At 37.6% G+C, this 25,127-nt stretch overlaps 2 long non-coding RNA genes across 2 annotated transcripts in view; both read right to left on the bottom strand.

Moving 5' to 3' along the window:
- Nucleotides 1-23,875, bottom strand: part of LOC129626786 (uncharacterized) — a 41,799-nt gene extending 17,924 nt beyond the window's left edge. The window contains exons 1-2 of the long non-coding RNA XR_008702210.1: nt 23,444-23,875; nt 21,813-21,898 (exon numbers count right to left, since the gene is read on the bottom strand). This is a non-coding gene — a long non-coding RNA (uncharacterized LOC129626786). The remainder of the gene's footprint in view (nt 1-21,812; nt 21,899-23,443) is intronic.
- The window catches only part of LOC129626787 (uncharacterized), a 153,152-nt gene that overhangs the window by 105,928 nt on the left and 22,097 nt on the right, over nt 1-25,127 (bottom strand). The gene's annotated exons all lie outside the window — the stretch shown is intronic.

Raw genomic sequence — 25,127 nt, forward strand, 5'->3', positions numbered from 1 at the left:
CTTAATTCACTCAGATTATACCCTGATACCGAGAACAGATTGTAACACAGGAAGGGATCTTCAAATTGTTTAATTAACTATCAGTTGTTATTTCTATTTATATCTAACTGAAATATTATAGCTCAAACCGTGTTAAATATTCATAGGAAAACAATATTCTGTTTCTAATTTGAAATACATAAGCTTGCCGTAATTTAGAAGTTACAGTTACCCACAGAGAGAATATATCAGCATTTCTTCAGCATTTTAAGCCAATTTCTCTTATTCTGTGAACTAACCTCTGGAACTAAAATTCATCAACAAAACACTAATTTACTAAATGGTACCTTAGTGGCCTAAAAGAGTTGTAGAAACTTCAAAATGGCCGTAAATTTTATCCTCTGTCTTTAAATCTTTTACCACACAGTCTTTCCAGGGAACCACAGGGAAACCAATTGTATCAGTCAATTACCACCAATTATTGTTGGTCTATTAAACTTTCAAGAGTCAGGAAAAAAAAAATCTGGTATCTATCCCACATTGTTTACCTCTTCCACCTTTTCTAATGTGGGAAACTTTCTAGAAAAGACACCAAAAAAAAAAAAAAGGTAGAAAGGCCAACAATTAAAATTCAATCACAGCACATTCTCTTACCCATGAAGGAGCCATTGCATATTGGTACCAAAATATTCTGGCATTAACCGCAGAATTGCTTTCAAACTTTTTCTTTTCCTACTGTGGTTAACCTGGTCTAGGAACTCTTACAGATGTTTTCACACCAGCTGAGAAGCAGTGGGTAAAAAACAAAGAAGCAGATAGGAAGACACCATGACATTTCTTCCAGGAATGCTGATTGTTCAGTGGACATAATGCTTATGAGAATTAGCTACTGAAGCAGTCTACCAGAGTACGTGGCTAGAGAGGCTCAGTGCAGGGGTGCTCTCGGGATCTCTCCACACATGAGGAAGAAAGAGAGCCCCAAAGACCAGATGAGAAATCAAGGAAGACCTCTTCTATTGCTAGGCAATCAATCTTTATGTCTGTTACATGTGTGCATGCTCAGTGGTGTCCAACTGTGTGACCCCATGGACTCCATAGCCCAACAGGCTCCTCTGTCTATGAAATTTTTCAGGCAAGAATACTGAAGTGGGTTGCCATTACCTCCTCCAGGGGATCTGTTGCATATGTCTGTTACAGTATATGCAACTTATATCTTTGGTAAAAAGGTAGCAATGATTGAATTATCAGAGACTACATTGTAGTCATGAGAAGAGCTAAAAAATACACATCAAAAAAGAAAGATCATTCATTGGACTCTAAATGTCCATCACCTTCAAACCATTATTGGGCCATGATCTTGGAAGCCTCCTGCTGATCAAAGTATCCATTATTCTCCCAAACAGGAACCAGGTTGTTGTGCAAGTTTAATTTAGATAAATACAAGATGTCTTCCTCCAGCTCTAGCATGCACGCTAGGTCACTTCAGTCATGTCCAGCTCTTTCCGACCCCATGGATTATAGCCCACCAGGCTCCTCTGTCCATGGGATTTTCCAGGAAAGAATACTGGAGTGGATTACCATTTCCTTCTCCAGGGGATATTCCTGATCCAGGGATTCAACTCAAATCTCTTACGTCTCCTGCATTGGCAGGCAAGTTTTTTTACTACTAGGGCCACCTGGGAAGCCCTCCAGTCCTAGAAGGAGAAGCAGATTCTACACAGAATGGAAGGACTGGAAGACTAAACTCAACCAGTGGTTTGGTAAGAGGCCAGGGATCCTCTGTTTAGAGATTTCCCTCACACTCTAAATTAAATGAATAGCAACCAGCACATATGGCCCAACTCTACTTCCAAATGAAAAGCAGAGGGTAGGTCAGCTGTCATAACCAGAGGCAAATCCTAACTGATCTTTCTCCTGCAATGACTTCTCTTTATACATCTTCAGTTTTATAAAATATTAAGCATGTTCTGTATAATACTTTCTAACAGTGGATTGCCTACTGTATGCCAAATATTGGCTGTCCTAAATGTATGGCATTTATGTTGCACAGTAAGCCTGTGAAGCAGGTATTACTGTTCCTAATTTACAAATGTAGAAACTGAGGCACAGAGCTGCTAATTGCTTCCTAGCTCATTCCTAAATGATAGTGTTACTCACTTGGTCATGTTTAACTCTTTGCCAGGCCATGGACTACAGTCTGCCAGGCTCCTCTGTCCATGGAATTCTCCAGATAAGAATACTGGAGTGGATTACCATTCCCTTCTCCAGGGGATCTTCTGACCCAGGGATGGAAGCCGGGTCTCCTGCATTGCAGGCAGACTCTACCATCCGAGCCACCAGGGACGCTATCCCTAACTGACAGAGAGACACTGAAGGCAGTCTGAATTCCAGGGCCTGGTGAGACCCATGATGTGATGCTGAGCATATGAAAATAAATGAGATTCTGTCCCTGTCCACTGGGAGACCAAAGATTTTGTTTTTGATTGTTTATTTTCTGGTTTTCAGGAAAAGGGGTGAGTTCAAGGCTGTAAAAGCTCAACAAATTATTTAAATGCGGATAGATATGACTCTAATAGATTTATGAATGGGTAATTTAACTCAATCAATTATTTTAAACTTATAAAATATACGGTGAGAGGTGAGATGAGGTGTTGCAGAGAGGTTGAGATGGTCAGGCCATGAACACCCTATGCCAAGGATGTTGGGATTTTTACTACAGTTTGAGAAAAATTGTCTCTTTTTTTAATATAAATTTATTTATTTTAATTGGAGGTTAATTACTTAAAATTATCTTTTAAATCAATCATTCTGGCTGAACACACCACATATAAAAGGGGCAAGAATGAAGACAGATAGATTAATGGCAATTACTGATATAATCAAGTCAAGGAACTTTAAGGAGTGAATCTTTTGAAATTGGATGGTGGTAATTATGATGGACTTGACAGTAAGGATTGAGAATTACTCTGAAAGTAATAAAATTAGCAGGATTTGATTGATTGGATTTAAAAATGAGGAATTGGCAGGGGAGCAATAAAAGAAAACTCTCAAGGTGAATGGGAATGGAATAGAGATACACAAAGAGGTATGTTCATTTCAGGCAAGTTGAGTATCTCTCCATATGCAAAGAATGCCCAGGAAGCATCTGAATGGATGAATATATACTCAGGGGAGAGGTGTGAATGTAAGATAAATGTGAAAATATTAACATATTTGTTCTTATCCACTGTAACCATCTTGAAAGAAAAAAAAGATCACATATGTTGCCAGCAAACAAACATGCATAGAAACAACCTAATTCAAAAGACTGACCTCCATATATGAGGAAAATAGAAACCAGACTTGGTTTACAACTTCTACTGTTGTCAGAAGCTACCACAACATCTAATAGCTAGGAGACAACTTCTTGTGATCTTTCCAGAATGAGTCTTCTGGATTTTTCATCCTCTCTCAAAGATCCCTCTCCCCAGGATTTCCCTGGTGGTCCAGTGGTTAAGAAACCACCTTTCAGGGCAAGGTTCAATTGCTGGTAGGTGCCACAGCTAAGATCTGATGCAGCTAAATAAATAAATATAAAAATAAGATCCCTCTCCCCCTTTCCACCATGTTTCAGACTCTGCTTTGTTCTTTTGCTCCTAATTTTCCAGTGGTGTCCCACTGTACCTACTTTTGGAATCTTTCTATTTGCTGGAGGAGTCCAGTATATATATTTAGTAAAAAAGAAGAAGAAATCGCCTGCCTGGAGTTGGTTTTTATTCTGGGTAAGCTGTCAAGTGGCTGTGCTGTGCGTGCAAAGTCACTACTTTATTTGTGTCTGACTCTTTGCAACCCTATGAACTATAGCCCACCAGGCTTCTCTGTCCATGGGATTCTCCAGGCAAGAACACTGGAGTGGGTTGCCATGCCTTCCTCCAAGGGATCTTCCTGACCCAGGGATGAAACCCGCATCTCTTATGTCTCCTGCATTGACAGGTGGGTTCTGTACCACTAGCTGCCACCTCGGAAGTCCTGTCAAGTATCTACTTAACAATAAATAAAGGTCTCTTCTTCAATCTTGATATTTTTGTATTTTTGCTTCAATCAAGTCTGTGATCCAAATGAAGGGGAATTATCTATATTCTGCATTTTATTACCACTTCACTACAGCATAAGGGTTTTTATACACACACAGCGAGTTTTATTATGACTTTATTTTCTATTGTAAAGAGCAAAGATGTCTACAAGCAACATGGATTCCTCATCTTAGCTGAACACTCAGAATCTTTACATTTTAAGTAAGACCCAAATGGAATCCAAATAGAGGTCTAACTGATGTGATTCGATGAGGGCTGAAATATTTTGTGCCAAAAAACTCCCCCTTAATCTCTAACCGTTCCAATTCATGCTTACCTTCCCACGTTGGCCTCAACTTGGTGTTAATCCATAAAAGGTCACCACTAAAATGTAAATATGTCATATGGAGTAATAACTCAGCCAGCCATTAAGTTTTATTAGCATACTAGAATAAACATCATATTAACCTACACATCACTTGAAATGACTTTAAGAAGATAGTATATTAAACGTGGGTGGTGGGATAGAAGGAAGAGAATAATCTAGAATATAAAGCAAAGTCGAGCATAAAAGGAGAGTGTCGGGGGCAGGGGCAGGGGAAGGATGTCAAAAGAAGGAATAAACACATTTGCCTAGAGCAACCTTGCCCAGATGATGAAAAAGCACTTTCACTTTTGAGTCTCTGTTTTTGTTTCTTTTTTGAGATGACTTAAAACATGGTCATTATTTGCCTGAAATCCTCCAGGAAACTTTGAATTAAATATGTACATATTGTACTAGTTATCCTAGTATGTGATTGGGCTGCAATTATGTCAGTAAAGCTCTAACTACCAAAAGAAAATTGTACGGCATCCTCTATCATGCCTGGACAAATTTAGATGATTGAAAGCATAAACTGGGCCATATTTTATACTCCTTCAATGTAAAGAAAGGGAAGAAAAACCTGAATTTGTACATGCTGGATGTCAAAACAATTCTGGGCTTTGTAGTGGAAGCAGCATGCTCCTTGGGGGAAATGAACACTCAGAAATACAGTAGCAATCCTGCCACAGCTATACACAGTCAAGAGAATGGTCCGCTAACAGAGCATTGTAGAGTTGCACAGAGTTTGAAAAACCAAGCTTGTAAGTCAGTTTTTCTGGAAACTGAAAATAATGTGCATGCAACTGTTTTAGCTACAGAAGTCTTTAGCATAATTCTCAGGCTCAAATGATGGTGAACTGTGGATTTACAGGGGAAGTGTTAGGTACGTGTAAGCAGAGCATCAGCCACCACTGCATCTTGTCTGTTTTCATACCAGAATTTTCAGACTCAAGAGAAGCTCTGTTAATTCTAGGACCTACTAACACTGTCCTTCATTTTATGAGTAAGCTGTGAGTTGTTCAGCTTTGCGATCCCATGAACTGTAGCCCTCCAGGCTCTTCTGTCCATGGAATTTCCCAAGCAAGAATACTGGAGTGGGTTGCCATTTCCTTTTCCAAGGCATCTTCCAGACCCAGGGATTGAACCCAGGTCTCCTGCATTGCAGGCAGATTCTTTACCATCTGAGCCATCTGGGAAGCCCACATTTTATGAGACAAGCATGTCAAAGGACCTTGGATGGTACCTGATATATATTAGATGCTTGATAAGTTTTTGTAAATTTGAACTCAGAAAAACCAAAAGATTCTTATGACACAGCTCACAAAAAAACTTTCATCATTGGGATATTCAAAATATGCAACACCAAAGTATTTCTTATTCCATCCAGACTAGATGATACAAAAAGTACTTGCTGAATGCTGGAAGGACAGATGCATGAGCCACGATGCTTCCTAGTCTATACACATCTTTTCTTCTGCCTGCTTTTCAGGTCCTTTTTCTTCTCATTATTTTTCTCATGCTCCACATATTACTTTTACAGGACAAGAAACTATAAGGCTTCTCAGTTCTCAGCACCCACACTGGCAGGTCTCAGTTTAGTTCAGTTGCTCAGTCATGTCTGACTCTTTGCTACCCCATGAATCACAGCACACCAGGCCTCCCTGTCCATCACCAACTCCCGGAGTCCACCCAAACTCACGTCCATCGAGTCAGTGATGCCATCCAGCCATCTCATCCTCTGTCGTTTCCTTACTCCTCCTGTCTCCAGTCCCTCCCAGCATCAGAGTCTTTTCCAATGAGTCAATTCTTCGCATGAGGTGGCCAAAGTATTGGAATTTCAGCTTCAACATCAGTCCTTCCAATGAACACCCAGGACTGATCTCCTTTAAGATAAACTGGTTGGATCTCCTTGCAGTCCAAGGGACTTGCAAGAGTCTTCTCCAATAACATAGTTCAAAAGCATCAGTTCTTTGGCACTCAGCTTTCTTCACAGCCCAACTCTCACATCCATACATGACCACTGGAAAAACCATAGCCTTGACTAGACGGACCTTTGTTGGCAAAGTAATATCTCTGCTTTTTAATATGCTATCTAGGTTGGTCATAACTTTCCTTCCAAGGAGTAAGCGTCTTTTAATTTCATGGCTGCAATCACCATCTGCAGTGATTTTGGAGCCCAGAAAAATAAAGTCTGACACTGTTTCCACTGTTTCCCTATCTATTTCCCATGAAGTGATGGGACCAGATGCCATGCAGGTCTAGACTTTAGTAATTCTAATTCACTCAAGATTTCTTATAGGATTGCCAGATTTAGCAAATAAAAATATAGGATGCCTGATTAAATTTTAATGTCAGATAAACAATGAATAATTTTTCAGTATAAGTATGTCCCATGAAACATTTGGAATGTACTTATACCAAAAAAAAAATCTGCTGTTTAATCTGACATTAAAATTTAGCTGAACACACTGTATTTTTATCTGGCAATACTTGTTATTTGATAAAATCATAGATTATAACTTAGAATTTAAAACTTTACAGTTAAGGATCCTCCAGCATAGTGATAAAGAAATTGGTGTAACTCAGACAGTAGCAAGCAGCCTTGACAACCACCAAGACTTTTAAACCCCTAGTTAAGAGTTCTTCCACAATCTTGCCTCTTTTCAAAAGCACCTGGTTAAACTTATCCACTTGCCTTTATTTATTAATAGCTGAGTACATGTCATTACTATCTTCCAAGGGTAGAGAGCATTTTTATGATACTGAATAGTTGTCTACTCAATAGTTGTCTGAATAGTCACCCTCACCATTATAACAAGGCCTTTTTTGTGTAATAAACCTGGTATTCAGTTAACTATTACCTTCATCATAGCACTTCAGACATTGAATTACAATTGCTTCTATACATGTATTTCTCTCCAACAAGAATATATACTGATTGAGGTCAGGATTCATCCCTATATGCTCAGTGACTAGCACAGAACCCTGGTCTTACTAAATCTCTAAAGACAGTTAAACAGTTTAAATAAACAAATTGTGTTCAAAGGGAAAAAAAGACAGCCTTCAGTACTCCCAAGTAAAGATGGGAGGCCAGCATACAGATCTACCCTTGAGGTCTACATACTTGGAATATTGAAATGCACTCTTTCACAAGGTTATCCTTGATGCTCTGATGGTTATTTTCTGTGTCAACTGGCCACAGTGCCCAGATTAAACATTATTTCTGGAGGTGTCTATGGGGGTGTTTCCAGATGAGATTAGCATTTGAATCAGTGGCCTTAGGAATGTCCCCAAAATGGGTGAACATCATTTAATCCACTGGGAACCTGATTAGAACACAAGTGAAGGAAGGAGAAATCTGCCCCTTTCTCCTGCCTCACCGTTAGGCTGAGATATCTGTTATCTTTCATCCCTCGGACTAGGATTAACACCATTGGTTCCCCTGGTTTCTCAGGCCTTCAGACTCAGGACTTGAGACTGAAACTCACCCCTGTGACTTCTCAGGCTCCATAATCAAGGAAGCCAAGTCCTTATAATAAACCTCCTACTGGTTCTGTTTCTTGGGAAAACCTGACTAACAGTGCCATTGTTGGAATACACATACACACTACATGAGCCTTGATGCTAAACTGATATTAGGAATACAGCTTCTATAACAAATGACAGTCAATGTTTGCTGAAGGTTACTGACGACCCCAATGTTCCTAAAAAGCAGCGGTCCCCAACCTTTTTGGCACAAGCCACCAGTTTCGTGGAAGACAATTTTTCCATGAATCGGGGTGTGAAGGAATGGTTTCAGGATGATTCAAGTGTGTTACATTTATCGTGCGCTTTGTGAAAGTGAAAGTCACTTAGTCCTTTGCGACTTTTTGCGACCCCATGGACTGTAGCCTGCCAGGCTCCTCTGTCCATGGAATTCTCCAGGCCAGAATACTGAAGTGGGTAGCCATTCCCTTCTCCAGAGGATCTTCCCAACCCAGGAATCGAACCCAGGTCTCCCACATCGCAGCCAGATTCTTTACCATCCTAGCAACCAGGAAAGTCTGATTGCGCACTTTATTTCTATTTTTATTATATCAGCTCCACTTCAGATCATCAGGCATTAGATCCCTGAGGACCCCTGCCACAAAGCACAGCAAAAAAAAAATCTAGAGTTGAACCCAAATGACTCCAATTCTAGGCCCATGTGCTTATTAATTAACTACCACTCCGTAGAGGTCCTACTGATGGCTTCACATCTAAATGGTGCTTCCAGTTGTTGGACATTTCAATACCAGGTACGCCTTGGAGTGAAAGGCACCTAAATTATATCAATAGTTTCCATCAATAACATGATTATTTCCTGGTTTAAAAAACTTTTTATTTATTCTTTATGAAATTATCTTTTAGGAGGTACATGTGTTCATGTATTTGCTTTACCCCACATCTCTTTCTGGATAGGAAACAAATACAGATCACATTTTCATTTACTCTAACTTTTAAGAATTTCAACTTAAAAAATATAACACTGTAGAAATAAAATCACTAACTGCATGACTGATTATGGGTGGATTTTTGCTGGTGTTCAGCTTGCATTTAATAGTAAGTGAGCTTTGCTCAAGTCATTAAAAAAAAAACTTTCAAATTTGTAAATCAAGTGAATTTTAAAACATGTAAAATACAGGTATGCTATTTAGATTTTTTCAAGCCCCATTCTAAGATAGCTATCAAATATCTTTATAAACCACCCAATGAGATTTCTATTATTCTTCCCTTGATGTACATTTTTGCTACTAAAATTCATATTTAAATTTACATTTATTTTCAAATCTCTTATAAAGTAGATCTTCTAAAACATGTCCAGAGAAAGAGAGATACAAAATTTCTTTCCTATCTCCACAATAATAAAATTCATTGGATTTTTTTAGTTTCAAATATTCCAGGTCTTACTTTCACATCAGTTCTCAAACTTTGTTGTTGTTCAGTCGCTAAGCTATGTCTAACTCTATGACCCCATGGACGATAGCCCACCAGGATCCTCTGTCCATGGGAATTTTCAGGGAAGAACACTGATGTGGGTTGCCATTTCCTTCTCCAAGAGATCTTCCCAGACCAGAGATTGAACCCGTGTCTTCTACACTGGCAGGCAGATTCTTTACCACTGAGCCACCAGGGAAGCATATTTCTCAAACTTTAGTGAACATCAAAATCACCTGGGATGCTTATGAATGCAGACTTCTGGCCTCCACATCCAGAGATTCTGCCTTGGGAAACCCTGGGTGAAGTCTCTAAGTACCTTGGAGGTGCTTCTGATCCAGGTGGACCAAAGACTTCATTTTAAGAAACTCTGATTTCTGTCCTCCACTATGGGACTTCACACAAAAATAAAATAAAATGAAGATTAATGGGCTGGTTCTCAACCCTGGCAGCACATCACAACCTCTAGGTCTGGAGCCAGGCCAAGTGCCTTAAGTTTGGTCTAGAGTCAAGGTTGAGAACTACTGGCTCCATAAATATGAGGACTGACTAGAAGGTACTGTGCCACAGCTCTTCAGGTTGCTTATAGAATATATCTTAATTAATAAGCACACCTTGTAGTTAGAAGTAACAAAGCAACAAATACACTTTTGTTAAATTTATTCAGTTTTTCATTCCCTAGCAACTTGTAAGAGGAACAGATGACCCTCAGGGTGACCACCCACATAGGAGAAGCCATGTTCTCCCCTCATGTCCAAAAAGACTGTGAAGTTTAGGAATGCTTTTATAGCAGCAGAGATTGCCACCCTCTGCATTCCGTAATTTTCTGATCTAACAGATTTTTGTGGGTGCTACAACAGCCATGGCCAGCTTGGAGAACACAGCCAGCTCCTTCCTCAAATATCAGTACTTCAAATGCCCTGGAAACCAGAAAGCAGAACTCACTAGCACAGTCAGCTTTATTACCCCTTCCAAATTTTTTTTTTTTTTGGATTACTTTGTTATTAAAATAGAGAAAGTGAAAAGATGGACTCTTCATTGACTTCCATAGAGAGGATTAAAATCCCACCACTGTGATTAGATGTGCCAAGGAAGATCCAAAGGAAAAGCATTTAGAAAAGGAAAGAAACTGATTGGCAAAGAAGGTCTGCGAAGGAGGCCAGCCTTTAGAAGTACCAGTTCAAGGTTCCATTTAATTCATGAATTCAGTGAGACAGGGTGGCCCTGGTTTAACCTGTTAAATATTTGTTTATCTCAGTATTTTTTTTTTAATGTGAACCATTTTTAAAGTCTTTATTGAATGTGTTACAATATTGTTTCTGTTTAATGTTTTGTTTTTTAAGCCACAGGGCATAAGAAATCTTAATTCCCTGAGCAGAGATTGAACCCGCATCTCCTGCATTGAAAGGTGGGTCTTAAGCAAAGGACCACCAGGGATGTTCCCTATTTCAGTATTCTTTACCTCAAAGTATTCTCCCTGACTGTGAGGTGTGATGCATACCCTTATCCATCACTGCAACATGGAGGCAAATATTGTGGGGGTGGTTCTTCTCAAATCTACATGTATCTATTACACTGGTTATTGTGATTTTTCAGTTTCAATTATACTATATAAGATGTACTCTGTGTGTGAAAAATGTTTGTTGTTGTTGCTTAAAAACCAATGCTTGGGAAAATATCTTTGATAAAATCAAATTAAAATATTTTGTGTAACCATACACCAGTATAAATTTCAAATGGATTAAAGATTTAAATGTAAAAGAAAAAAAATGAAATCATAAAAGTGCTAGAGAAAAACCCTGTGGAGAACTGCTTTATAACCTGAAAGTGGGAAAGGCTTCTCTAACTATGAGACAAAATCCTAAAACCACAGAAGAAAAGACTGATAAATTCACCTACATAAATGTCAAAAGCGAGCCTGACAGATGAGGGGGTCACATGCATACCTGTGACTGATTAATGATGATTTATGGCAAAAACCATCATAATAATGCAAAGTAATTATTTTCAAAATAAAATAAGTTAAGTAAATTTTTATAAAGTAAGCCTGACAAAATATCATAGATGAAAATAAAAGATAAGCCACAGAATATGCAAAAATATTTGCAGATTGTATATAAAGGGCTAAATTTAACATGTTAAAAGCTCATAAAAATCTATAAGAGAAAGAGTAGCAAATAACAATAAGAGGAAAGGATTAAAATTCATAGAAAAGGAAGAAAATTTGCTCAAACATATAGAGATATTCAACTCCACTAACAATAATAGCAACAATAATAATAGCCCAAACATACCTTGTGCCAGATACCAGTCTAGCTATCTACACATGTTAACATATTTAATTATTAAAGCAACCCTATAAGGTAGTTAATATGCCTTTCAATAGAAGCATAGGAAATGAGAGCAGTGAGAAGGTAAAAAATTTGCCAAAGTTCACAGAGCTGGTAAGGAGTGGAGCCCAAATTTAACCTTGAACAGCTGAGCTGCAGAGTAGGTGCTCTTAACCATTACACATACTTCCTTTCCTAATAAGAGAAATGCTCATTGAAACCACATTGAGATTTCAACAAGTTTTCCCACTCTCAGCCTGACAAAACTTTCAGTTTGATAACATACTGTCTAAGCAAAGTGGAGAACACAGGCACAATACCTTCAAGAGCAAGCCTGCAGCGGCTGTAAAAATCACTAACGCATGTGCTCTCTGATGCAGCAAGCCCACTCCTGGGAACTTATCCTACATATATAATTGTGCACATGCAATATGACATGTTTCTAAGATCACATAACATTGCTTGTAATAATAAAAAATTAGAAAGCCTCCCAATGTGCATCATAATGTCAAAGCCATTCAATGGAATATTATACTTCTTCCTTCATAGCTTAGTTGGCAAAGAATCCACCTGCAAAGCAGGAGATCTGGGTTCTATCCCTGGGTTGGGAAGATCCCCTGGAGAAGGGAAAGATCCCACTTCAGTATTCTGGCTTGGAGAACTCCAAGGACTATATAGTCCATGGGGTTGCAAAGAGTTGGACATGACTTACCCTTCATACATTTATAAAATGGATAAAGCAACCCTCTTTATACTGATATGGAAAGATCTCCAAGAAGTAGTAAATGCAAAAAGCAAGGTGCAGACCAGCTGTCTCTTTTACAGGGAGAAGAAATAAGAATATATATTCATCCTGTGGGAAGGAAGTGAGAAAAGAGGATTCTGAGTTCCAATCCTGGGTCTATCCTTAAAGGAAAAGGCTTGATCTACTATCAAAACATTGACATTAAATATACCTTATGTCTTTTAAGTTAAATCAGAATAATAAATTATGAATTCACTATATTCTTACCCATCTCTTAACCAACTTTGTCAATGAATCTGATCATGGTTTGTTAGGTTTAAAGGTGATGCTCTGCCTAAGGGACCCTTCTTGTTGTGGAATCCAAGTGGGGTGACCTGTGTCTCTGTGCTTCTACTCTGCACCTTCCCCTTTGTTTGGATTCATCTCTCTCTCCATCAGATAGGAAAACTTATCCAAATTCTTCTTGAGTCTTCAGTCAAACAATAAATGTACAGAAATCACCAGAACAAACTGTTTTTTCAAGAGGGCACTGTTTCTAGTTATCCAGAGAAAATACATTTTGTTACCCTCATTCTACTGCACAATCAAGGTGGCCACAATATATTACTATGCCATATTTCTCATAACAGATCATTTTGTTTGGCTTCTTAAAGTAAGCAAATATATCATTTTTCTGGAAGTAGTCTAAATCATACAACTTTGTAAATATTAAAAACAAAAACAAAAAACAGGGCTTCCCTGGTGGCTCAGCAGTAAAGAGTCCATCTGTCAGTTCAGGAGAGACGGGTTCAATCCCTGATCTGGGAAGATCCCACACGCCACAGAGCAACAGAGCAAGTGCGCCACCACTGTGGAGCTTATGATCTAGAGTCTGGTAGCCCATGGTCTGCAACTATTCAAGTCTGCACACCCTACAACCAATGGCACACAATAAGAGAAGCCAATGCAGTGAGAATCCTGCCCCCGCAACTAGAGAGTAGCCCCCACTTGCCACAACTAGAGAAAAAAACCTCCACAGCAACAAAGACCCAGCATAGCCATAAATAGATAATTTTTTTAAAAAAACTTTCAATGAAATCATTCCTCCACATAAAGTCAACTTTTTTTACAATTCATGCAATAAATTATTTATTTTAGAAACTGCTTTCATACAAAAAAAAAAACCTAGACAGACTGCTGCTTAATAAAGCTACTTTAAAAGTAGGCCAATATAGGAATAAAGCTATCCCTAAAATATCTTATTCATCTGTCTAGAAAAGAGTTTTAGAACTTCTTAAACAGAGGAAACTAATGATATGGCACTGGACTATATATGTTCCTTTCTGAGTGAACTTCAATGCATCTCGACTTCCATGAACTTCCATTCTTAGCCAATGTGGTTGAACAGAATGTAAAAAGAAACACAAAAAAGAAAATATCTCTACAAGTTTCACTAAGGATTTACCTACAAATATGTTATAATTGTACAGAAATGGAATGCCATTTTTATTTCAAAAATGTACTTAGAGAAGGTTTAAATACATAGCATTTTTACTATACACTTGAATCTGTTACACTGGAGAACACAATGTCATTGTCGTTAAAGATAATGAATGATTTTCTGGTTTAAAGAATTAATCTTTTAACAGTACAAAGAAGAAAGTGCTATTCACAAACAAAATGCCATGAGAATTCAGAACCAAACCACAATGTTTCTAGCTGAGAGAATCATAGATAAGGGGTAGGATATTTTAGATTGTTATTCTGTAACTATATATCATCTTACCATCCAACAATAATTATTTTAACCTATAATAAAATATGGTATCGTTTTATAAAGTTGGGCTTGCCCATGTGAGTTTCTTCAACCCACAGGATGTGAGTAGATGTGACATTAGTAAAACCTTTAAGTGTGCTTGCTTTTACATTTGTGCTGTTTCAAGTACTCATTAGACCTGATATGACAAGAGAGAGAGAAAATCTAACCAAAGCAAACCTTAAAGCAGACACAGCCCAGTTCAGTTCAGTTCAGTCACTCAATTGTGTCCGACTCTTTGCGACCCCATGGACTGCAGCACGCCAGGCCTCCCTGTCCATCACCAACTCCTAGAGTTTACTAAAACTCATGTCCATTGAGTCAATGATCTCCAACCATCTCATCCTCTGTTGTCCCCTTCTCCTCCTACCTTCAATCTTTCCCAGCATCAGGGTCTTTTCCAATGAGTCAGCCCTTTGCATCGGGTGGCCAAAGTATTGGAGTTTCACCTTCAACATCAGTCCTTCCAATGAACACCCAGGACTGATTTCCTTTAGGATGGACTGGTTGGATCTCCTTGCTGTCCAAGGGACTCTCAAGAGTCTTCTCCAACACCACAGTTCAAAAGTATCAATTCTTCAGTGCTCGCTTTCTTTATAGTCCAACTCTCACATCCATATATGGCTATTGGAAAAACCATAGCCTTGACTAGATGGACCTTTGTTGGCAAAGTAATGTCTCTGCTTTTTAATATGCTGTCTAGGTTGGTCATAATTTTTTTCCCAAGAAGTAATCATCTTTTAATTTCACATCTGCAGTGATTTTGGAGCCCCCAAATATAAAGTCTGCCACTGTTTCTACTGTCCCCCATTTATTTGCTATGAAGTGACGGGACCAGATGCTATAATCTTAGTTTTCTGAATGTTGGGTTTTAAGCCAACTTTTTCACTCTCTTCTTTCACATTCATCAAGAGGCTCTTTAGTTCTTCTTCACTTTCTGCCACACGGGTGGTGTCATCTGCATATCTGAGGTTATTGATATTTCTCCTGGCAATCTTGATTCCAGCTTGTGCTTCTTCCAGCCCAGCGTTTCTCATGATGTACTCTGCATAGAAGTTAAATAAGCAGAGTAACAATATACAGCCTTGATGTATTCCTTTTCCTATTTGGAACCAGTCTGTTGTTCCATGTCCAGTTCTAACTGTTGCTTCCTGACCTGCAAACAGATTTCTCAAGAGGCAGGTCAGGTGGTCTGGTATTCCCATCTCTTTCAGAATTTTCCACAGTTGTGGTGATCCACACAGTCAAAGGCTTTGGCATAGTCAATAAAGTAGAAATAGATGTTTTTCTGGAACTCTCTTGCTTTTTCCATGATCCAGCGGATGTTGGCAATTTGATCTCTGGTTCCTCTGCCTTTTCTAAATCCAGCTTGAACATCTGAAAGTTCACAGTTCACGTATCGTTGAAGCCTGGCTTGGAGAATTTTGAGCATTACTTTACTAGCGTGTGAGATGAGTGCAATTGTGAGGTAGTTTGAGAATTCTTTGGCATTGCCTTTCTTTGGGATTGGAATGAAAACTGACCTTTTCCAGTCCTGTGGCCACTGCTGAGTTTTCCAAATTGCTGCCATATTGAATGCAGCACTTTCACAACATCATCTTTTAGGGTTTGAAATAGCTCAACTGGAATCCCATCACCTCCACTTGCTTTGTTCGTAGTAATGCTTCCTAAGGCCCATTTGACTTCGCATTCCAGGATATCTGGCTCTAGGTGAGTGATCACACCATCGTGATTATCTGGGTCATGAAGATCTTTTTTGCATTGTTCTTCTGTGTATCCTTGCCACCTCTTATTAATATCTTCTGCTTCTGTTAGGTTCATACCATTTCTGTCCTTTATTGAGCCCACCTTTGCATGAAAATATTTCCTTGGTATCTCTTATTTCCTTGAAGAGATCTCTAGTCTTTCCCACTCTATTGTTTTCCTCTATTTCTTTGTACTGATCACTGAGGAAGGCTTTCTTATCTCTCCTTGCTCTTCTTTGGAACTCTGAATTTAAATGGGTACCCCACCTAAAACGTAGGTGCCCAGCTGAGCCCAGCCAAGATCAGCCAAACACAGACAACCTGCAGACTCTTGGTGTGAGAATACATGTCTGCTGTTGTAAGCCATGGAGGTGTTGAGTTTGTTATGTGGCATTATTGTGGCATAAGCCAACTGATGATGAGTTTTTAATTGAACATAAATATTTAAATTTAAATATGTCAATAGGAGAAAAGGGGTTTCCCAAGCTGAATAACCATGTGACTAAAGACATCCCATCAACTATTCATCAAGATCTCTCATTCTTTCTTTGTAATAAGTCTTGCATCTCTTATCTTTTCATTCTAACTGTTTTGACATCTTTGAAGAATATGTTGAGTTCATCTTCATATCTCACCCACTACTGTAACAGTCTCCTAATGAGTCTTCTTCACTTAGTCTCTTTAAACTACCCTGTCCATAAAAGCCAGATTAATGGTGCTAAAAAACTGAGAGTTTAATTTCCTACTGAGAAACCTTCAACACATCCTCATGCAGACTGAACTAATTTGTTGAGCTATTCTTCATTTCACTAAATATCGTTTGAGTACCTACTATAGTCCAGCATCACTACCAGATGTAAGCAATAAAAAGCCAAAGTCAGACATGATCCCAGATGAGTAAGGAAACCAACTATTTCACAGCTATGAGAGAAGACCATGACTGCAATGTGTAGAGAGCACAAAATTGGGAACATAGCACCCCATGAATCGTTCTTGAAAATTCACTCTACTGAAAATTTCAAAACAAACAAAAAAGAGTAATAAACACTAGACTCACTGAGATAGTATAGAATATTCAGTACTTGAGATTAAACAACTATTAGGATTTTCATAAGATATTGTTATAAATCTTGACAATGTCAAAAGAATAGCTAGCAAAAACCGATGAGAGAGAAAGGGAGAAGTGGGCTAATTTTTATCCTCTTCTCTTTGTATGAAGGTAGTTTCTAATTTTTTATATGAATTATAAAAAGTTCTCTTTATGTGGAGGAATAATAGCATTGAAGAAATGTGTGTGTTCTGCACATATGCATCAAGAAAAGCCTGGAATGGTATATATCTTTTATTATCAATGGTTATTTCTCAGTAGTAGGTAATCCAGGTGATTTGCTTTATTTTTAAATAGCTTTTCTCTGTATCAGGAAGTTTCATTTTCAATGTGCTATTTGTACAGAAATAGAGCAGCCTTTGAAAACTTAAAGACATATAAATGAATAAAACAGACAAAAAAACAGAGAACTATACAAAGACCTAGAATAAGACAAATCTCCATTATCAGCACTAAACTTGCCTCCGATCATCCTACCTAGCAGCAAGGTAAAAAAGGAACAATGAGGTACTTATATTTAGTGTTGAATAAAAGAAAGCAGAAAAAAATTGTTTTAGAAGAAAGAGACTGACCAATGTTAGTTGAGTAGCTACCAGAGGCCAACTACTCTATCATATATTTCTCGAAACTCCATGATATTTTACTAGTTTATTTTTCAAACAAGGAAGGCCAGATGAGTAACTTGATATGAGTCACAAAGCCAGTCATTGACAACGGCCAAATGAGAACTCAAGTCACATGACCTGAAAGCCATGCTCTCCCTCAACAATTCTCCCCTTCCCAATGCCTGGATACTAAGTCTAAGAGAACAAATGAAGTGTTCAGTTGCTGGCTTTGTAAAAGTATGCACTTAACCACAAGTTCACAATCAAGTTGAATCCAAACAACATCAAAATAATAAGCTAATTAATTATGCACCAGCACATTTTTACTACTGATACAGTTTATACCAGGACGTTACCATGACAGAAAAGTGCCAAGTTTAGAAGAAATGAAAGAAAACAGAAAATTATGTAAAACATTTCTTAACCCAAGCCTTTTTTTACACTAATCTGTACTTCACTCTCTTTGATGATTCTTATGCTGTGGGAGTAAACACTATAGAGAATTAAAAGCAAACAAAACTTTTCAACTATAGTCCACTGAGTGTTATAGCCTCTATTAAAACTATAATTGTATAGTATTTAGAGTACAGAACAGTTTGCAATTCAAAGTTCCCTTTGAAATTTTAATTTTGTTTCTCATTCTTGACAACTAATGATGACTGTAATAAGCTAAGTCCTCTATTTGACGTATTATATACACAAACATATTCTTTTCAAAAGACTGAGATTAATAAATAAAGTATATTTCTACTTTGAATAAACAGGGATCATGATGTAAAACCATGATCCCAATTAACTGTAATAATCAGCCACTCTTCATTGGTTATGATGGTCATTAGCTATTTACACACAGGTAAGTATCAGGAGTATAAAAAACCTACAGCCACAAAGACAGTATTTTGGTGCTTCTCCCAATACTCGTGGTTTGTTTTTTCTCCCATCCTTCCTTATCCATTCATTCATTCAAACAACATGGACTGAGTAACCACTAAGTGCCAGGCAACATGATAGGCTAGTGATTAAGACACAGGACAGGTGCTCCTCTGTGAGCTCATTGGAAGAGAGATGTGTGAACAGCTAGTTGTAAATCAACTTACTAAGAACCACAGTGGAGCTCTTAAAGGATCACAAAAGAGAGAATCCAATGAGTTGATGTTACCAAAGCAGAGTTCACAGAGGGGTTGGCCTTTGACTTCAGAATAGGAGGAGGAGGAGGCTTCTCTCAGGCTGAGAAGTAGGCACCAAACACGTGAACTCAAGGGAAAAAAGTATAACTTTTAGAACCACGACAGTTAGTCCAAGTTGATCCTCAGCCAGTAATATGCAAATGATTATTGGCTACTAGCAAATATAAATATCCTGTGACAAAAATATAGCTTTTAAAAATACTTCTCCCATTTCCTATAGTACTGTGCTCTCTGAAAAGGAGGGGCATATGAGGAGGGGCATGGAGGAACCCTGGAGGGGGTTTAGGATCAGAAGAGGAAGGATGGGCCCCTGGACTTCCCCTACATAGACACCTTCACCTCCAAAAATCCTCCTCCATCCATCTCCTTCTACTTAAATCTCTAACTCTCCCAACTCAGCCAAGATGCTGGTAAGGGAGGTTGAATCACAGTATCTCAGTTTCCATTTACTTATCAACAAAAGTAATCTGGATTCCACCCTTCACTATGCCATAAAGCCACTAGGACTAAAGGGGTATTGTCCATTACATACCTTTCAGTACTTATACATCTTAATCCCTCAAAGGAATTTGGCACCAATGACTATCCCTCTTCTGCAAGTTCTCTATCTCTGGTTCATCTACCTCGCCAACTGCATCTCAGACCTCATACTTGGCTCCTCCTCCTCTCCCTGAATCTTATATCCCTCTAAATTGTCTTTTGTTTGGTCCTTTTCTTTCTCAACACACTTGTCCTGTGTTACCTCCCATAATGTCTTCAGTATCCTCTACTTGCTGGTGACCCCAAATCTGTACTTTTAGGCCAGTCCATTCTATTAATAGAAACCCATGTCCAAATTTTCAAGCTGTGTACAGAAATTGCCCACAGATCTGCAAAACCTCTTAAACTGTCCAAAACTGAACTTTTGATCCTCTGTTATTTGTAGTTAAACCTACTAAGATGAACTCCTCTTCTACATGAAAATCTTTTACATATTTAGAGAGAAAAAAAAAAAGCAGTCCATCCTAAGTCTTTTATTACCAAGTAGGGCTTCCCTGGTGACTCAGACAGTAAAGAATCTACCTGAAATGCCAGAGAACAAGATTCGATCCCTTGGTCAGGAAGATCCCCTGGAGAAGGGAATGGCAACCCACTCCAGTATTCCTGCCTGAAGAATTCCATGGACAGAAGAGCCTGGCAGGCTACATGGAGTTGCAGAGTTGGACACGACTGAGCGACTAACACTTTCAATTCCAGTTCAACTACAGTGTTAATTATCCAGAAGTCAAAGTTATAGTAATTTGGAAAGAAGAGACAAATCTATGTATAATGTTGAGAAAAATAAAGCTATCATGAAGTCCATTAGCTTAATTTTAAAGAAATGATTAACTACCTTTAACCCAGTATTCATCATTAGTATATGTAAACATGATACACATTCACATTACAATGATATTAATTAAAAAATAGTATTACTTTTTAAAGATAAAATATGACTAAGCCCATTGAGATATGTTGTTCAGAACACAGAGAAAAATACAAAATATTTATCTCCAAATTGAAAATATCTATATTCATTTATTAATCATGAGCATAAAGTAGTGTCATATTTAAATTACTTAAATTTCTGATCAACATGCACAATCATTGATTCCTAATGGAAACTATGTGGGATGAAGCATATAATGCTATTATCAAAATTAACCATTTCCAAACAGCTTTTAAACATTAATTCTTAATCAGTTTTTTAAAAAAAGAGCAACACATATCTATACACATTATATTCAAACACTGCTTTACTAATATATTACATATAAAATCCATACAAGATATATGTTTTTTAAAAGGGCAAAATTAGAAATTCTATTTTCTTCCCATGTCTCAAAGGATAATACACATTCTTCAGTGTAGTCCTCTAGTATAAGCCACTTGCTATTGTTTAGTTGTTAAGTTGGGTATGACTCTTTTGTGACCCCATGGACTGACTGTAGCCCACAAGGCTCCTCTGTCCATGGCACTTCCCAGGCAAGAATACTGGAGTGGGTTGCCATTTCCTCCTTCAGGGGATCCTTCCAACCCAGAGATCAAACCTGTGTCTCCTGCATTGGCAGGCAGGTCCTTTACCACTGAGCACCAGGGAAGCCCATAAACAACTATTATCTGCTAATTATCCTCCTACGTTTTCTTTTACAATTAATTATTATTGCTTTACAATGTTATGTTATAGAAAAGTGAATCACCTATATGTACACACATCTCTCCTCTTCTTTTAATTCAGGTCACCCAGAGCACTGAGTAGAGTTCTCTGAGCTATACAGTAGGTTCTCATTAGTTCTCTATTTTATACATAGTGTCAGTGGTATATATATGTCAGTCCCAATCTCCCAGTTCATCCCAATCCCTCCTTTCCCTATCTTCCTACATTTCATCTGCACACATTTCTCAGATCTCTACCATGTTCTTAGGTAGAGTCTTAGTTCTTATTACCAAAGATAGCTTAACTCCCCTTTCCACCTAAATTCATTAACATTGCTGGCCTCCAGTCAACTATTACTTAAACTTCTCAATTACCTTCTTTTCCACAATCTATTTCCCACTAAAGAGCTGACAATTTTTAACTCAGAATTTTAGTAGCCAAAAGAAAAACTTGAAGATGGCATACAGGTGAATGACAATACTATTTTCTCTCTGTAACACCCAAAAATAATGTGAATGTCACCTTCCATTAGACCACTCTGCCTTCAGAGATTTTTCTTACATTTATCATGTACTTTGCTTTGCAAGGGCTGCAATGGAAAACTGGTACAAAAAGATGAAACTTAGAGGAAAAGTTTTGACAACTTCAGTAATGAGAATGTAGAGTTTCAATCACCCCAATTCAAAACTAGCAAACAAGCCTGAAAACAAATCAAAATCAATAAAATTACAATTTGTTTTTCATTTAAATTAATTCAAGACATACTTTACCAGTTTAAGAATGACCAAGTGCCAGCAACAGGATTGGCATCCTTGTGACCGCATCAGTGCCTAAATTACTTTGTAAATCTCCAAAACTGTAAAATAAAGCGTAAATCCTTAAAACCAGTTGGCATCTCCTAGTATCCAGAACCGTTAGATTACAAGTATTATTTAATCCTTTTTCCTAACTAATGCTATTATATTATGTGGATGATTTCATATACTACATGCATAACATATGTTACATGCATAACACATGTGCATAGAATGTATTGTGTGAAAAGAAGTATTTCCTATTTCTATCTTACAGTGCAGTTATTTAGTTACCAAATCCTACTTTTAATTTTTTTTTTCACCAAAACCAGAAAAGGTATTTTTTATTAGGCAACAATAAATATTTGTCTAGAGTATAAGGAAGAAATCTCTTCAAAATGACTTTGATCCACTCCTCTGACCTGGTCATCAAAAATCATTTGTTACACCTGGATTCGCCTATGCTTCAGCTAATGTGACAGTTTGCTTTAAAGGATTAATGGCCTTAAATTCTGTTAATGTTTTGAAAATTTGACAAATATGAAATATCTACTCAGTGCTTCTTGTAAACCAATTTAGTAGAGTAGGCTAATTTAAATTACAACCTCCTTTTTAATAAAATTAAGATTATAATGGTACTATTTTTAACTGGTGATAAATCAAAGCAATTAACTTTCTCTTCTTTTTTAATACTAAGAAAATAACGCAGGTATAGGTGATGAAAATGCAGAGATACTTACTAAAATACATCCCTGGGAGGTTTTTTTTTAAGGGTATAATAATTTCGATTTTTGCCAGCAATTTAAGCTTAGTAAATAAGCTTCTGCTATATATATATACCTTGGAACTTTATTCTCAGTCTGGTTGCCTTCCTGATTACTAAGTCTTTCTAAATTAGAGCAGGCAATTTCTCTTTGTTTTACCTAATATTTGAAAATGGCAAAAAAAAATCCCCTGGGTCATTGAAAATTATCCTTTCATTCCAGCCGCCTGTTTCAAGTCAGTCAAAACATTCCAGACTTCAAAAGGAGGCTCTGCCTGCTTAGGCCATTCTGGTGTCCCTCTATGGTTGGCCTAGGAGGGATCGGTTATTTGGATAAATTAATTTCTGGAGCCTGCTGGCCTTCTAGAAGACCTCAGTGTCTGACTGCAAATTAGTTCTACTGAACATGAAGAAATCCCTGGACAGGCTAGAAGAAATAAATGGTGATAAAATCTAATACTACAATGTTTGTAATGTGATTTTATTCTGCTATGTAGCTTGTAAGCACAGCTAATGTTGAATTAAATATTTTAGATTTTTTTCAAAAAAGGCCGTGAAAGCAGAAAATCAGATAAGGATCCATGTAAGTCACAGCAAAAAAAAGCTAAAAGCTAACTTTAAAATAAAACTTCCAGCAGGAATCTTTTATGAGAACAAACAAAAATGTCCCAGTTTTCCACAAAATCCATTACATTTTTATATTACTAATACAAAGCCCCTTGTCGGCCACCCCCTCCTCTGAGACAGGAAGTCATGCAGTTGAATTATGCTTTAGCCGGGGCTGTGAATAAACTGTGAGCAGCCCCTGAGTACCGACTTGTACAAGTGCCTAAGGAGAGCTTACCCTGAAGGAAGAGAAGTCCCCGAGCCAAAACTAACAAACAGGGCCCCTCAAGCGGAACAATGGTCCAGAAAACTCAGCAAAAAAGAAAATAAACTTCATTGGCAGTTTGTTTTTGACTGTTAAGAGCTTAGCTACAACTCTATCAAGATTTTTAAGAAGGTAAGAAATTTCACACAGAAGGCCTTCTCACAGCTGCTTGAGAGTTTATAGTGCAAATGTATCATCTTGTCTTGCCACATCTAATCCACTTCAGGAGATACTTGTATCTTTTCTTTCCAAAGTAAACTGAACCACACCTCAGAGAAAGAGATGAAGAAAAGCTCCTTTTCGCCACCTCCACACCCCCAGGCCAGAGTTCAGCTTGAGTGAGCTAAACCCAGCTCCTGGTCAATTGGTGCTAATTCTATCAAAGAGGTAATAAAGGTTAGAAATAAAGACTGAAGTTGGGAACACCATTTATACATTTTTTTCTTATATGCACGTGAGATAAATGAGCCTCAAATATGGTATTTTCAAGAATTTTTTAAGAAATTCATTTTAAAAATACATGTCATTCTAAAATTTACATAAGGAATTACAGTTAGTTGTCTCTGTAGTTAGTTGCAAATATGTTCTGGTTCCCTAAAGTTCCGTGAATCTCAACATATAACCACACTGGCAAAAGTTCCTAAAAAATATTTATCATGAGACTGGACATATTTAAATACCCCTCCAATCCTATATGAGTCCCCTCTATTTAAAAAATCTCTTTTTTTTTTTTGTAAACTCAAGCCGGCATTTGGAAAAGGGAATGGCAACCCACTCCAGTATTCTCGCCTGGAGAATTCCATGGACAGAGGAGCCCATGGGGTTGCAAAGAGCCAGACACGGCTGAGTGACTAACACACACACACAAGCCAGCATTACTTGGCGTTAAATCAAAGAAGAAGAAAAAAAAAAAAATATATATATATATATAGTATGATTAATAATAGATGGAAACAGCATCAACAAATAATGAGATTAAAAAACTACAAAAATGGCTAAATATGAGGTCTTCAGTCATATTCCTAATCGGTGCTCAATATCACATTTCAGTAACATGGAATTAAGGCTGATAAGATGATCATATTTGTGCACTGTATTCTAATTAACTGAAAATACTCACAGACTAGGTTTTTTTAGATTTGGAGCTACACTTGGAAAGCAACTCATGTATTTCTAAAGAAATAAGAAAAGTTAAAAGACTGTTCAAAGCAAGGCGAAGATTCATCTGTAGATTCCCTGCAGAAATTTATAAAAGTAGAACGCATGGAAAAGCAGGCTTTTATTAACTGGAGAAATCATTGTAGAATTCCTTTACCTCTGTAAAACTTAGAAGGGGGAAATGCAATCTCAACACACTTTTTTAAACCATAAAACTCTAAATACACTTATTTTTACCCTAAATGCAAAGAAAAGTGAGGTAAATTGCTTGTGTTTTCTAAACATTTCATAACAAAGCCCTGTTACACTTTTCTCTCAAGGCTGCATATATTTTCAAAGGTTTTTATTACTTATTCACAAGTTATTAGTTAGATTTCATGTTTTGAGGTCAAATTTGTAACCACTAACCTGAACTTCTGTTAAAAATGAAAGAAAAAAAGGAAAGGAACAAGTTTATTACTCTGAGTTAATTTATAACCAGCTAAAGCTTACACTGCTT

The sequence above is a fragment of the Bubalus kerabau genome, chromosome 14 (genome assembly GCF_029407905.1).
Source record: "Bubalus kerabau isolate K-KA32 ecotype Philippines breed swamp buffalo chromosome 14, PCC_UOA_SB_1v2, whole genome shotgun sequence".
Taxonomy (NCBI): Eukaryota; Metazoa; Chordata; class Mammalia; order Artiodactyla; family Bovidae; genus Bubalus; species Bubalus kerabau.